At 43.0% G+C, this 16,642-nt stretch overlaps 1 pseudogene; it reads right to left on the bottom strand.

Moving 5' to 3' along the window:
- Positions 1-2,501: 2,501 nt before the first annotated feature.
- LOC107974267 (small ribosomal subunit protein eS24-like) lies at positions 2,502-2,908 on the bottom strand (annotated as a pseudogene).
- Between the last annotated feature and the right edge of the window lie 13,734 nt (positions 2,909-16,642).

The raw sequence follows: 16,642 nt of genomic DNA, 5'->3' as shown, positions 1-16,642 counted from the left end.
ATGATTTGGCTAACTAGATTGCCATATTGCCAAAAGAGATCCCCACAGAACTTGTTTTTGTGAAACATAAAGAGAAGAAAATGATGTTTAATATGATGCACAGGTTCGTAAATAATGCTCTGCTATTATTCTTGTGAACAGGTATTTCAATCATCTTACGTGAATCTTACGTGAGTCAAGCACAAAGTGACTTTTCCTTTCTTCTCAGGTAGCATGAAGTGTTACAAGTCAAGCGTATGACTTTCTTTAAAAAGAGATAAAAAGACATGTGAAGAAGGAAATGGATTACAGCAATCAAAGAAGGGTTATTTCCCTTGGGTTAGAATTATAAAATTTCCAAGTGAAGATGAGTAAGTCTATACTAGTGTCGAACAAGTATAGGAGTAAAAACAAATAATCCTGAATAAATAACATGAACCTTTTGACACTCTTAAATTGGCCTTATTTTTAAAAAATAGGTAGAGTTTATCTGCTAACTTTTCCCTAAGTACAGACACAAAAAGGAAACTAAGCAGGAATCCTTTTCTCTTTCAGATGTAAACATGATTTTTGTCTAGTGAAAGTGGTAGGCACCAGAACGAAGTTCTCCTAACTTACCAAAAAATAAGCAAAAACACCTGAGTGAGCATCTCCTTTCCAAGGAAGCATATGCTAAGTCACTCCCCCGTGTATGGATGGCTCCCCTCGGAGACAGGTAGACACGGAGCTTCCTTCCTTTGAGGAGAACAAGAGGTAAACAGCAGGTGCCACCAGCCTGGCCTTGGATGCAGGAGACCACTAGGTGGGCTCAAGGCCTTATTTTCAAAATTATGAATTGAATTTGATGACCATTAGGGTCTCTCTCAGATTATTAGAATGAATAAACAATAGGGAGCTTTTGTTTCTTTTGTTCTTGCAGGTCCGAGGCTCCCATCTAAACATCAGCTGTTCTGAAGCTCCTTGCACATGCTGGGGAAAGCTGCCCTGTCTGTCCTTCCTCTGCAAGCTCTCTGCATACACCTTGGCCTCTCCCACAGTCCAGTCCAGCACCCCTTTGGCCCTGTTCTCAGTGAGGGAGAAGGGAAGGAAAAATCATATGGGAAAAATTCAGACTGCAGAAGTGGCCTGCCTGAAAAGTCACAGCAACAGGAAAAAATAAAATAACCTGGGAAAAAACTCAGGCTGCACCTGCAAACAGATAAGCAAACAGGGTCCAGCTCAAAAGCTCTTTGTTCTTTGTATAGTTAGTGAGCTCCCAGGAAAAAGTTTCCTCCCCTTTACAGGCATATACATGGTGGGAACTTGCACAGGGAGGGAGGGGGCTTACCTAAAACAAACCCACAGTTATACAAACAAGAGAAGTGGGGCTTTGTGCTTGCCTAGAGACATACCCACAGCTGCATAAGAGAAGAAGAATTGCACAGACAGCTTTACTGGTAAGAAAAGTTATTCAAACAGTTACAGGGAAGAGAGCAGTTTCTTATAAAATGCTTTTAAATTCAGCTGTAACCCGGCAATCCACTTGGACTCCCCTCTCTGCTGAAGAAAGCTTTCTTTTTTGCTTATTAAACTTTGACTCCACCCCCACCCTTGTGTCTGCATTCCTTAATTTTCTTGGACATAGGACAAAGAACCCCAGGGAAACCGCTACATTAAGGTACGTTGGTGAGACTGCAGCATCAGCATGGCGGCGCAGTATTAGCTTAGATAGATTCCACCCCCTAGGATATTTCTATAGAAGAACCTTTGTGAGAGAGTAAATGGCTATGGGAAGAGGGTTTTCTAAATGCAGTGGGGTTTGGGAATGGAGATGTTAGGCTCACCTTTGACCCTGAGCTAGGCAAGTGGCCAGAGGGATGAGAAAGGATGGATTATCTAGGTCTAAACTATTAATAATATCCTCACATTGGAAACTGGCCATGGCTTTCATAGCTTCTGTCACTCAAATTTGTATTACATGCCATGGCCAGTTTAATCTTCCAAACATTGTTATTACCACCTAACTCTCCTGTCTCAAATCATTCGTGGCTGCGTTCTGCTTGTACAATAAAGTCAAAATACCTTAGCTTGGCTGGCATGGTCCTCTGGGAGTGAGCACTAATTTATATCTTCCTAAAGTCCTTCTGTTCTAGAAATGCCTGAATCCACACCTACCCTTGAGCTTCCCACTTTGTACACGTTTTTCCACTTAATTCTTTCTATAAAATACAGTGGGGCTTTGTTCTGAAGTTGGCTCCTTAAGAAGAGGAAATGTTTCAGGACAAAGGCAGACAGCTGTCTCTGCTATTAAGGCTCTTTGATTTGGCTCAGTACATTCCAATCTTGCTTCTGTAAACCATCCTCATTTGCAATCGTGTTATCCACCACCTGAGTCCCACTGTGGTTACCTAGTTCTAATCTCTCCACCTGATTCTGGGGCATTTCAAGGTCTAAGTGGCAGCAGTAGGATGCCTTTCTTTCACTTGAAAGTTTTTAGTTTATTAATCCACACAATGTCTGCGGATAACATAATTACAGCATCTTTACTCCTTTGGCTTTTTGCCAGCACCAACATTGGCCTTTGCCAACCCCCTGAGTTTTTTCATTCTATTCTTGCATTCGTCTCACTGCTTTCTTGAGGTCTTTTTCTTCTCATGGAGGCAGGCCATGTCTTGCAAGTCTATGTTTGGGTTCATGGTTCTTTACATAATCCAAAAAAATCATAAATCACACCAAAGTCAGCTATCTTGCCACCACCAAAATAAGTTCTGAATCCAAATACAAAGATGACATCCAGTGTGGTCTTGTATATTTTGACTAATTTTTCCAGAATTTCTGTCTTTGGTACTGTTTCCTTCCCAGTGTTAAGGATATCTATGACCATTTGTTTCCTTTGAAGTAGTTGGTTGGTCATGAGTTCCCTGGTCCAGATAGTTACTGTGTCATTCATGATGGCAGGTGATCTGCAGGCAACCAGGGAAGAAAACTCAGGAGGATGCTTTAAATCAGATGAGTCTATCTCTTTCTGAGCCCCAGATTGACACTGACCTAGTGTGTGTGTGTGTGTGTGTGTGTGTGTGTATACATACATACACATTTTATGTGGTATTCATTAATTCTATCTATGGCTATGTAACAAATTACCCCCAAACTAACAGCTCAAAACAAGAAATATTTAAGTAATTATTATTTCACACAGTTTCTGAGGGTCAGAAATTTATAGGCAGCTTAGTTGGATGGTTCTCTCTTAAGGTCTTTCATGAGGTTGCTATCAAACTCTCAGCTGGGGCTGAAGTCATCTGAAGGCTGGGCGATTCACTTTCAAATTCATTTGTGTGATTATTGGCAAGTCTCCATTCTCTGCAGGGCCTCAGTTCCTCACCACATGAGCCTCTCTCTACAGGTTGCCTGGGTATCCTCAAAAGCCAATGATGAGAGAGAGAGAGAACAAAACAGAAGCTGCAGTGTCTTTTGACCTTAATCTTGGAATTGGTACGTCATCATTTCTGCCATATCCTATTGGTCACACAGATCTGGGAGGGTACTATGGAAGGGTGTTCACACAAGGACAGAGGGATGTTTGTGGTCATTTTGGCGGCTGGCTTCCACACCCAGCCATGTTTTTATGCCTCCCCATACACATTCTAACATCTTTGAAATCAGAGTGCATCTTATAATCAATGGTATGTCATAGTTTAATTGGCAAAACCTCTAGTTAGTGGTATATAAAGTAATCACGTGTCTTATAATTGTATCTTATTCAGGGAACTGTCCCATAGGGATAGGAGGCTTCCTGACTCCTGGCTACCAGTCTCGCCCATGTTGCTCATGGTCCCATGGAAAGTCTAGTTGCTGTCCCGCCATATGATGCTCAGCTTCTTTTCTACACCCTTGCACACACCAGTCCTTCTGAGGTGTCTTCTTCATAACTTAAATGACTACATCAGGCCTAATTCCTCCAGAAGCTTTCCCTGGCCACCCTAGAGCACCATAGTCTCAGTATGCTCTGTAGTCCCATAACACTGTTAATGATTCCATCCATTCGGTGTTTAATTTTGTACCTTGCAGTAATTGTTGAGGTTTCATGTGTGCCTACTTCACATGTACGTGCTGTGTATATATCCAGTGTGAATACTAAATGTTGCTGTATGCATTTGGAGTCCTGTTTTATTTTTAAAGCAGAATTATGGGACTCTTCATAAAACAATAACAACAAATCTCTGCTCCTTGGGTGAAATTTTATAACTAATCTGATAGACAAAATTATAATAATCAGAAATGTACAACTATACAAAAATGTATAAGTCAAAGATGCAAAGGCTGAGTTAGAGCACCTCAGTTTCCAACAGTTCATCTACTTCATGATTGTTTTGTTCTCTGTAACATCTAAGTTATAAGATTTATTTGAACATGACTTCTGTGCATTCCATTGCACCATGTGGTGGGGAGAAAGGTGTCTGGTCTATTTTTGCCCACAAAAATAGGAATTTTTTCTGGAAACAGGGTTAGGAACAAAAGATCAGTACCTAACAAAGCTCTTGTAAGTGGTTTAACTTATTGTCTTATAATATTTTTCAGGATTCATTGAAACAAGTGAATTGATTTCATCTATCTATCTATCTATCTAAGTTAAGGGAGGTTCAACAGAATGCATATTATAAGAAAAAAATGTTAAGGGAGGGTAAAATATATGAACTTCAAATAAAACTAACTAGAAATCCAGCAGACAGTATTGCTAAATTTGGGGATTTTCTTTCAGTTCCTTGGATCATTTACCATCCACTTCCTCATAAAACAAGCAGTTCAGGATTGTTGCTGGAAATACGTTGGTAAGGCCCAGCCCAGCTCTACTCTGTCACTGGCTCAGAAGCACTTCTATCACCAGATATATATAAGAAAAAAATGAATCATCACTTCTACCTCATATCACATCCAAAAATTATCTAGAAATGGAATATAGGCTTACACACAAAAGCTAAAATTATAAAACCTCTTTAAAAAGCATAGAGCAAAAATCATTATATATTTGGGATAGGCAAAATGGGTTAGGCCAGGTAGACTGTTCACTGGGCACCACTTTTCAATTCAGAGGGGCAGGAAGTAAGGCATTCCCTTTCGGTCTTGGGTCTAAGCTGTACTGACCCACCTAGCCCTAAATACCTGACACATTTAACTGAATTTGGTTGATATCTATTCTCAGTATAGGTTAGAGCCCAGAAAAGGGGATGATTCACTGGCACCTACTCTGACATCTAAGAGTGCATGGATCTAATGTTCTTTAGTTCTTTCAGGCTTGGAATAACTATCTTACAGATGACATTACAAGGTTGGATGAGATAGTGTCTATAAAACACTCTGAGATCTCTAGAAGAATGATGTCTAAAATTCACAAGGGATCACTACAGGTAACTACTCTTCACAAGAATATGTTCTGACTTGTTGTTTCCAAGAGTCTGTCTTCCATACGTCTTGGGATGTCTGTTGTCTTACTCTATTTTGTGCTGCTGTAACAGAATGCCACAGAATGGGTAATTTATAACGAACAGAAATGTATTTCTCACAGTCCTGGAAACTGGGAAGTCCAAGATTGAGGCATTGGTATCTGGCGAGGGCCTTCTTGCTGCATCATACCATGGTAGAAGGCAGAAGGGCAAAGAGAGGGAGAGAGAAAAAGAAGCACACACTCATCCTTTTCAGGGTCAAATTCATCCTTTTATAATAAGCCCATTCCCACAATGCTGTAGTTTGAATGTGTCTCCCAAAGTTCACATGTGGGAAACTTAATTTCCAGTGTAACAGTGTTGAGAAGAGGGGTCTTTAAGAGGTTATTAGCTCATGAGGGCTCTGTGCTTATGAATAGATTAATGCTATTATTGAAGGAGTGGGTTAGTTATTGTGGGAGTAGGTTCCTGATAAAAGGCTGAGTTTGGCCCCTTTCCTCCTTTCTCTCACCCATGTGGTGACTTTCATCATGTGCAGGAAGGCCCTCACCAGATAATGGCACCCTGTTACTGGACTTCCCAGCCTCCAGAACTGTGAGAAATAAATTTCTTTATAAATTACCATCTGGGGTAGACTTTTAGAGCAACACAAAACAAACTAAAATGTGTGATAATGAACCCACTCCCATAATAATGACATTAATCCATAAGGGCAGAGCCCTGATGGTGTAGTCACCTCTCATTAGACCCCAACACTGTTGCACTAGGAATTAAGTTTCCAACATATGCTTTTTGGGGGACACATTTAAACCATAGCATCTGTGTTTAAACATTTATAGTTAGTTTCAGGGTTGGTGGGTGACTCAGGGAGCTGGTAGGTTAACACAATATACGTGATATACCCTGCCTGTTCTGTGCCCTCTGCCTTCCTCCCTATTGTCTAGCTCCCCTTGAGCATGATGACAGGCAAAATTTGTTCAAATAAAGCAATTGGAGAACTCTTCTGTTAACTTGGTCTCTGAGTGTCTAAGTCCCTGAAACATGAAACGGAGACATGTCTTCAACTTAACAACATCACAGCCTCCATCCCTTGCACACCATGGGAAGCATTAATCATATTCATTAGGGATCTAGTTGCAGAATATATATATCAAAGGAGGAGGACAGAAGTGAGGGAAAACAATTATGTTTAACGAATGAACTAAAACAATTATGCAGCCACCCACTGAGTAGAGAGCTTTGAGCTCTGCTTCAAATGGGTTATGAAAAAACCAACTGAGAAACTGTATTGCAATTGAGCTGGACAGCTATTTCAGAGAACTCTTTCACAAGATAAGTCAACCAACATCACTGATTAGTGATGTCTAAAAGGTGCTCTGTTATTAGGTCTCCTGTGAGTCTACAATTAGCAATTTTCTGTAATTTTTAGAAGTTCAATAATAGCCATATGAAGACATTAAAATGCTGCCTCTGGTCATCTTGTGACAGTTACATTTGTTATCATTTTTGACAGCTCAGCATCTCCTGGCCACTCTTCCTATGTTGAGGAATCTCCCCTATTTCACCTTGCCTCCCCAAAGTAGGAACCAGAAATGTTCTTTCTCATCCTACCTTGGCAACTGTTGGAAACCCACCTCCTCATCATAGGCAAGACTTCCTATCATGTGACTGGAAAGAAACATCTATGACATTTATATTTATTCCATGACCCAGGTATCATTTTGTAGGCTGACAAACATTCAGCCAGCAAGTGAATGGTCCATTTATTTGCAAGCTTGGGCTGATGCTTCTTACCTCTAAAAGCTAATAATTGTCATTTCTACCAAAGATTGGTACAGTTAAGCATGGGCATGTGTCCTAGGTCAATCAGACACATTCACATGAAGCTTCAATGGGGAAAGAAGAAACAGGTACCACGCAGACCTGTTTCTAAGAAGGATGGAGACAAGAGTGTTGGAGCCTTACAGCAAGCATGACCATGGTTCTCTCCAGGCCCACAGTTGGGGTATCACTGCAGTGTTTCTCTGGAATGCTTTGTGGTGTAGCATGTCTGGCTCTGTTGGGGGCACAGCTATAAAACCCGACTTTGACCTTCCTGTGTTCTTTAAGGTCCCTGATACTCTTTAATAAAATTCTTTCCTGCTAGTTAGAATGCTGAATGATACACAATGCTTTTTAGAAGCTAAATAAGAGGAGAACATGCGACTGTTTTAGAAAGCTGTTAAAAGTTCATGCCAGTTGGGCAGGCACGGTGGCTCACGCCTGTAATCCCAGCATTTTGGGAGGCCGAGGTGAACAGATCACCTGAGGTCAGGAGTTCGAGACCAGCCTGGCCAACATGGTGAAACCCCGTCTCTACTAAAAATACAAAAAATTAGCCAGGTGTGGTGGCATTTGTATGTAGTCCCGGCTATTCGGGAGGCTGAGGCAGGAGAATTGCTCAAACTCAGGAGGTGGAGGATGCAGTGAGCCAAGATCACGCCACTGCACTCCAGCCTGGGTGACAGAGGGAGACTCAGTCTTAAAAAAAAAAAAAAAAAAAAAAGATTGTACCAATTGATGGTGGCACTGGCAGTACTCAGCTTTTAGAGATAAGAAGCATTGGCCCAAGCTTGCAAATAAACAGACCACTCACTAGCCTGCTGAATGTTTGGCAATGTACAAAGTAATACATAGGTCACAGAATAAATGTCATAGATGTTTCTTTCTAGCCATATGATAGGAAGTCTTGCCCAGGATGAAGGGGTGGGTTTCTAAAAGTTGCCAACACCACTTTTAGTGTAGGAACTCACTGAAATAATCCCTGTGTCCTGTACTCTGACATTAGACATTGGTCCGTTGGGAGAGCAGAGAGACACTCAATTGGTGATCAGCCGCTGAAAGCTGCAGAAGACTTCAACTGAGTATAAATATGACCCGGGAGAGACAGTGCATGGAAGTGACAGACCTGTGCTATGATTTGAGCCCTTTAGCTAACCAGCTCAGAAAATATACCCTCCTTCCATCTGCAAGGAGTATAATACAGAGTGAAATGATTGTATAGGATTCCCCAGACAAATCCTTTACTGTAATGTCTTTCTACAAATATTAGGCTCTGAACAAACACATAGAGCGAGCCACCTGCAACTTGTCAAAACAGTTTATCATCTTTTGCCAAATATTGCTAAGTCCAGTTTATGGGCAGGTATTGATTTTTTTTTAGGTAGACATACCTTTGACACCCTAATAAGTTCCCCTAAAGTTAATTTTGAGATTCTGTGCCAGGTAGGCTCTCTTGGGTCAAAGAAAGTCTACCAATCTCAGGAGATCAGAGCCTAGTGTAGGAAGACCTAGGGAAGCTGAGAAGAAGGTTTCCATGTTGGCTGCCACCCTGGCTGGCACTCAGGTACCTGGAGAGTTGTCTCTAGCCATGGGTTCTTTTGGGGTCACTCTCGCAGCAGGCACCTGCCTGGCTCTCATGCTCAGTCATTGCTGTGATTCAGTTCCATTGTCCCTTCTTCCTCCACTCCTGCACTGTGAATTACCTTCCCTCCTGTCTTCAGAACTCCCTCTAGTTTATGGCTTCTGCTTACTCATAAGCACTTCTGCCTTATGGTTTCAGTTGAGTGCCTTTTATTTGTGTCTTTCAGCTTCTGCTCCTACTTCTGACTGCTAATATCGATGACACCAGTTATCTGCAAATTCCTCATAAGGGGCTCCAATGACTTCATTTAGCCACTCTGCACCGCAGACCCTATTAGTCAGAGCTCTCCAGCTGTCTTCCAGAGTGCAGACTTGAGCCCGGATAATATGGTAGATATAGTGGTGTGCCTTGCTTCACCCAGCCAGTTCCCCTTTTGTGTTCCATATTGCACACCTCACAAATGGGTGCTTGTGCTGTACTCGTCAGCTCCTTCTCATATATTAGAGCACAGAAAAGAGATAGACAGCTAGCTTGTGAACATTCTGAACTTGCAAGTAACAAGTTGTGCAGAGAGTATCTGGGCGGATTGTATTTTCCAAAGATAACTACACCAATATATCCCATCCTGCATTTTCTCCTTAGAGTGGGAAGTTGACACTGTGGGACCATGGTCCTTCCTGTTGAATATAAGCAGGCCTGTGACTACAGTGGAAGGGAAGCTACCTGACTTCCAAGGCTGACTCATAACAAGTGGTAAGTCTTCCACCTATCTTCTTGGGGCCCTTGCTCTTGGAATCCAACCATGACGCTTGTGGAGGTGTTTCAGCTCAGCCCTCATTGATGTCCTGGCTGACAGCCAGCATGAACCACCAGACACACGAGCATTCAGATGATTCTAGCCTTCAGCCCCCAAACTGCCCCACCTAATGGTGAGTGGAGCAGACACAAACCATCTCCACCAAGTTAAGCACAAACTTGCAGATTTATAAGAAAAACAAAAACAAAACAAAACCAACTCCATCTTAATCATTTAGGTTTGTGGTACTTTGTTACCCAGTACTAGACAAGTAAAAGTATCTCTTACTATCTCCCCAGTGATCTTATCCCGTCCACAGATCCCCCTCTTTCCTGTATCCTCACCATCATCATCTCCACTGGCTCCTTAACCTCAGCCTTTAAATGTACTTTAGCAGCTTTCAGCCTAAAGGAAGAAAAAAAAAAATCTCTTTATCAAGTCAGATCCCTTCTTTCACTCTTAACCACTAGCTCTGTTCTTTCACATTCAAATTTACTATAATGATTATCTACTCAACGCAGCTACCTTCAAACTCCTCTGAGCTACTCTATTTACCACAAGCAAGCATTTTCCCTCTGCCCAGTGAACTTCTAGTTCCAAAACCAATGGACGACACTCAATATTTATCTTCCTACTTGTCTAACACCACAAATCTCACTGTGGGATGTCATCTGCTCATTTGCTCCACTAATACCAAAATGCCTTCAACTCTTTACGTACTGATGTGCAACTCTTATGCACTAATGACTTGGGGCTGGAAAACAGCTGGGAGGAAAGACAGAAATGTAAACCAAAGAAAATGACTGAGGCAAGTCTCAATCAATTTAGAGGTTTATTTTGCCAAGGTTGAGGATGTGCCTGGGAAAAAGGACACAAATCACAGGAACATCTGTGATTCATGCTTTTTCCAAACAGGGTTTGAAGACTTCAATATTTAAAGGGGAAAGAGTGGGCAGCAGAGGAAAGAAAAAGAATAAAAGGGGGGAAGGGTAGACAAAAGGTGGCAAGTGGTTTCTTTTGAGGCTCTACAGATCCCCATCTTTCCTGTATCCTCACCATCATCCTCTCCACTGGCTCCTTAATCTCAACCTTTAAATGTACTTTAGCAGCTTCCAGCCTAAAGGAAGAAAAAAAAATCTCTTTTTTTTTTCTCATTCTTTCTGAGGCTTTGATTAGCACTCATCAAATCCACATTTTATATGTTAAAGGAGTGGGTAGAGGAACACAGTCAACTATGCACTTGTCTCATGTTCAGTGAGTTTGCATTTTTATATAAAATAAAGTAAACAGAGACCAGGGGAAGCAGTCATGAGACATGCATTTGTCTCAGGTGAGTGGAGGAGGGATTCCTAGTCCTGCCTGTCCTGCACCTGTGAGGATAAGCTCTTAATTTACATTGTCAGGGTGAAATTCACAAGAACTCTGTTTCAGAATAAAGATCTTAGGGCCCCCAAAGAATTTCCTCATGAGCAAATTGTGAGGGAGGCCACCTGGGGAGATATATGGCCTTCTATATTTGCAGCTACCTACTTAGGAGCAAAATGAAGGCAGTTTTTGCGTGACTCAGTTCCAAAGCTAAACTTTTCCCTTTGGCATAGTTTGGGGTCCTGAATTTTTTATTTTTCTTTCATGTAAACAAGTTAGGATTTATTGAAAGACTTCCAAGTGCCAGGTGCCTGTCTAAGCACTGTCAAGCAATAAAATTTCAACAAATTGAGTTTAATTATCTAATTGGCTTTTATTGGCAATTCATGAATTGGGCAGCATCCCATTTATGAAATAGAAAGGTGCTCTAATGAGCTGAGCAGAGGAAGTTGGCTTTACAGAGAGCAAATGACGGAAGAAAGCAAAAACAAGGAACAAAAAACAGATTGTTCATTTTAAAATTATTTTCCTTGTAGGGTTAAGGCAGATGGGAATTCATTATCGTGCTGCCTCAGGCTGACCAGGACCCTTTGGATTGATTGCTGTGAATCTTGTTGTTTAGGAAAATGTCCCATATATAAGTTCAGCTTCATTACATGGCACTCAGCATGAGTGATTCCATTCTGGTTTGGTTTGGTCTGGTCTGCTGGGGATTAGTGCATGAGCTCAGTCAAAAACTATGGCCTCCCATAAATTTCATTTCACAGCGCTTTTGCCTAGGTTGACATTAAAGAAGAAAAGTGTAGTAGAAATGTGGTAGCTGGCCCTGAGCTGGCCCCCAGAGATCCTCACTCCTGGAATCGATGCCCCTATGTGGTCCCTTTTCACAGTGAATAGAGCCAACCTGTGTGACCAATAGGATACTGCAGAAGTGGTGGTGTGTGGCTTCTAAGAATAAGTAATAAAATGCATTGCAGCTGCTGCCATGGCTTCTGGGGAAGCCAGCTGCTGCATGGTTAGATCACTCTGCAGCAAGGCCCCCACAGAGTGCAACTGAGGCCTCCACAACAGCTGGCACCAGTGTGACAGTCACGGGAATAAACTACCCTGGAAGTGGATCCCGTCACTCCAAACAAGACTTCAGATGGCTGCCAGCTGAGCCAACATCCAAATGAGCCTCATGGAAAATCCCGGACATGGTGAGAAATAATAATGTGCATTGTTTTAGGCTACTGAATTTGGGGGTATTGATTATGCAGCAATAAACAATCACTATAAGAAGTTGCGTTCTACAGTCAGAGGAGCCTGTGCTTCATTTCCACTCGATCACATGGCCACATGTTAACTTCCCCAAGCCTGAGTTTCCTCCTGCATAAATGACAGCACCCACTTCCTACTGTCATTTCGAGGATTATATTAGATAATCCATGCAGAATGCTAAGCATGATGCCTGACATACAGTAAGCTTGCTGCAAATGTTAGCTATCATTATGATTATTACTCCAGCTCTACCTATTCAAATTTTTGTGCGGTTATCAAGACATGATTCTTACAACAGTGTTTGAACATAAAAGAAGTGATAGTAATGAAGGGACCCACTTGGATCCACCAAGATGGCATAAAGATTACTTTAAATTGAAGACATTTGAAATACGGCAGAGGCAAAAAGAAGCCTTTCTGGAGCTTCCCTTATCTGACTAAAGGCAGAGACTTCTGAATAAATCCCCTGTCCTGGGAAGCTTCCAGCCAGGAAGGAGACTAACCATTAGAGAAAGTGCATAAACAAACCTTATCAAAAACTGTCTACCTTCCGTTTGTTCTCCTAGAACAAATCTTCTATCTTTCCCCCACCCTCACCCTCACCGTTTCCCTTCCCTGGTTAAGCTGGTATGTAAGCCCGTACTCCCAGCTGTTCAGTGAGTTCATCAGTACTGAGTACTCCCACAGACAAGGGAATCAACTTCATCTTTTCTTTTGTTAATATATCGATTGTCAGTTAATTTGCAGACCCCTGGTATCTGGACCTAAGTTAATAGAGGAAAAGTTTTTCTCCCAACAGTAATATAGCGCCTTCAAGGAATGCCACAGGTATCAAAATAAAATAGAAATAATAAAGAAGTACCATTATTAACTTGGATTTAGAGAACCTTAACCCTAGAATCCATTTTGTCCAGTTCCCTGTGTGACGTAGAAATGGAATTCTGCAACTTCTGTCAGGGGCTGAGCGGTACTTTTAAGCCACTCTGAGACAAGAAATGTCACATACATGCTTGAGCCAGTGAAGACTGGCTGCTGTTAATAAGGAGATCTTTCAGAAAAATTCTTCTGAGCCAGCCTATGCCTGCCACCTACTCTCTTATCTTCAATAGTTGATTAGCCCCTCTAGCTCTCAATTCTTTCTCTTGGATTTAAGATTTCTAGATGCCCCTAATTACCCTTTGCAAACAATATATTTCACATTACCATCTTGCGGTGCAAAACTGGATAAAACTGTTCAAATCAAGAGGACTCTGATTCCCTATCCAATTTTCAGGAGACTCGGTCTTTTCTTGCTCCATTATCCCATCTAGATAGTCCTGAGATGCCCCTGCGTGGCCTGTGCTGGTTCCTGACATCTGCTCCTGCCATCAACCTGCCCCTTCTAGCTGGGAGGTAGTGAGAATGCAGGCAAGGGTGGCTTCTCTTGCTGTGGCCACATGGCCTTCTGGGGGAGTCTCTAGACCTCCAACCCAGAGTGCCAGGGAGATCTAACTGGCCTTGAGATGGGCAGGCCCATAGTGCCACCCAACAAGGGCCCAGTTGGCAGTGCAGTCATGCCTCTCCCCACAGGTACCCTTGCCCAAGGCTGGACAATGCCCCTAGGCACCTCAGGCAGGCTAACTGGGCTACAATTTGGTCAGCATAGTAGAGGTGCTGAAAATCCCAGCGGCACACCTCATACAGGAAAACACACCCAGGGCTTAATGGAACCCACCTTCTTCTTTTTTTCCATTTTTTAGAAAATTGTGGAAAATATACGTAATATAAAATTGGCCACTTGCTATGGTTTGCATGTCCTTTCCAAAACTCATGTTGAAACTTATCTTCAATGTGGAGTATTGAGGTGAGGCCTTTAAGAAATGATCGGATCATGTGGCCTCTGCCCCGGATTAATCCATTCACAGATTAATGGATTAACGCTATCGTACAATGCCCTGTGCCACCTGAGGATACCACAGAGAGTCCTCACCTGCAATAAGGCTCCCCTGACCCCTGACAACCATCATTCTACTTTCTGTCTCTATGCATGTGACTCCTCTGGGTACCTCATATAAGTGGAATCACACAGTCTTTGTCTTTTTGTGACTGGCTTATTTCACTTAATATAACTTCCTCAAGGTTAATCTATGTTGTAGCATGTGTCGGAATTTCCTTCCATTTTAAGGCTGGATAATCAATATGCCATTGCATGGATGGACTACATTTTGTTTTATCCATTCATCCATCTGATACAGGAGTTAAGAGGGAATCACTTAGGCAGATAGTAAGGGTATGGAAGTCCTCGGTAAGGCTTTTCTTTTTAATGAAAAACAGCCCAAATCATTTTCCAACAAAGAGCAGCCTTTAAAGTCGAGCTGCAGACATAGGCAAGCAAGTTGGGGGCTTGCACGGGTGAATGCTGGCAGGAACTAGGGACTAGACATGCTCAAGATGGCGGCTCCATCATCCATTCTCTGCCAGCCACGTGTATAGTAAGAGCACACAAGATGGCACCGGCCACGGAGAATTCATTTGTGTAATAAGATTAGGGTGGGGCGACCAGTCTTCCTCGCGCTATGACGTGCGATATGACGCACGATGTGACGTCACACCTGATTGAACCAGTCTGTGAGCCCTGGGTAAATAAGACACCACCTCCTCAAGCTGGACTATAAAATCCTGTTCATTTGCCACCAGCCGTCTTTTCCGCTGGGAGACCCCTTTCTCTCTATAGAGAGAGCTGTTTTCTCTTTCTCTTCTATTAAACCTCTGCTCCTAAACTCCTCCCATGTGTCTGTGTCCCACATTTTCCTGGCGCGAGACGAGGAACCCCAGGGTATATACCCCAGGTAACGTAGCCGTTACCTGGATGGATATTTGGGTTGCTTCCACCTGGCGACTGTGAATAGTGCTGCTTCGAACACTGATGTACCCTCTCTTCTTTTGAAGGGAGTTTAGTGGCCTTCAGTTGTCACTTAAGCAAGTCCCTGGCAAGCCCCAAAGCTGCTCGTGAGAGTAGCCCTTCCAGCTGCACAGGCTGATCTCATCTCATGACATTTCCAGGGTTGTTTTAGTGCCTCCTTTGTCGACCACCTGGGCAGCCCACTCCTGAGTCTGGCTTTGGGGCGGAAGTTTCTGCTCTTTCTGACAAGAACCTTTCAATTCATGCACACACAGACCTTCCCTGGGACATGAGCCTGCGTTATTATAGAATGGCTGACGGAGCTCTTCTATGTCAGCTGCCTCCAGCTCAGAACCAAACTCGCCTTGTGCAAGTCTCCCTGGGTCCCCATGGTGGATTCTGTCTCAGAGCCTCAACGCTCTTCTGTAGTTGGGGCCTTAATTATCACAGTCACTCCTTCACATTCTGATATTTTTCCCTACTTTTAGCGGGGGAGACAATATACTGCCATCATATGGGAAAAGGAAGTGTGGCTTCTCCATTTTTCTTGTCTGTTCTTCCTCATAGACCCCCACCTTGTAGGGAAAGCAAGGGGTGGGAGAGTTTAAAGATCTCAGTCTCTTCTAGTTTAAAGAGAGTCTTGCAGACAACTGAAATGCGGCTCCCTCTCAAGGCCGAGTTAAGCCCTGTCATTTGTGTGACCCGGTTCTTCCAGGTAAAGGCACCCTTTTCCCATTTGTCCTCCCCATCTCTGCCCCACAGTGGTGTGGGCTGGGTGAAAACCCCAGGGCAGAGAGGCAGAAGCGCCCTGGATCTGTGCTGCCTCCTCCGGCACTGTAGGTCTTTGTTGGCTTGTGGGTTGTCATGGACATATCTAGTGGGCTCCGCTGCTGAAGTCTGGATCCCGTTGTAAAGTCCCAGTGTGCTGCGGCCTTATCACATTCCCATTCCTCTTACTCTCACTTTCACTCTCCACGAGGAGTGGGGGCCTCCTATGTCCTCTGCACACCACAGGCAGCCAGTGGGGAGCCAGGAGCTCTGCCGCAAGTTCAGCCAGCCAGCTCTTCACCCCCACCTCCCAAAGCCTCCTGTACTCAAAGACACGAAGCTTCTTGGCTCAACTTGAGAGGTGGCAAGAGGATTCTCTGTATGTGAAAGAAACTTTATTCTAGAGTCTATCAGGCCTGGCTCTTAAAAGGTTAAATGGAAGAAACTTCGTCTAGCTGTAGATTTTAAAAAACCCAACTGTGAGACTCAAAGACGATCGATGACTATTTTGATTTCGGTGGTACCTGCTGTCTTTCCTGAGACTGATGATTTGACAGTAGGAATGGAAGCCCACATGGAATGTAATTTCATGCCAAACTGAAAATGTATTGACTTCATTTCTATAAAAGATAATCTTCATTACCCACAGTCAATCTTAAAGAGAACAAGAGGGGTTTCTGCTCTCTTCCCTTTGGGGGACCCACTTCTGGTTCTGCAGATTGTCTCACTCCCCGCAAACCTAACCTGATCACAGAGTGGACCTGGGCCCA

Source organism: Pan troglodytes, chromosome 1 (genome assembly GCF_028858775.2).
Source record: "Pan troglodytes isolate AG18354 chromosome 1, NHGRI_mPanTro3-v2.0_pri, whole genome shotgun sequence".
NCBI lineage: Eukaryota > Metazoa > Chordata > Mammalia > Primates > Hominidae > Pan > Pan troglodytes.
The sequence above is the reverse complement of the archived record's forward strand: the minus strand, read 5'-3'. Positions and strand labels throughout refer to the sequence as shown.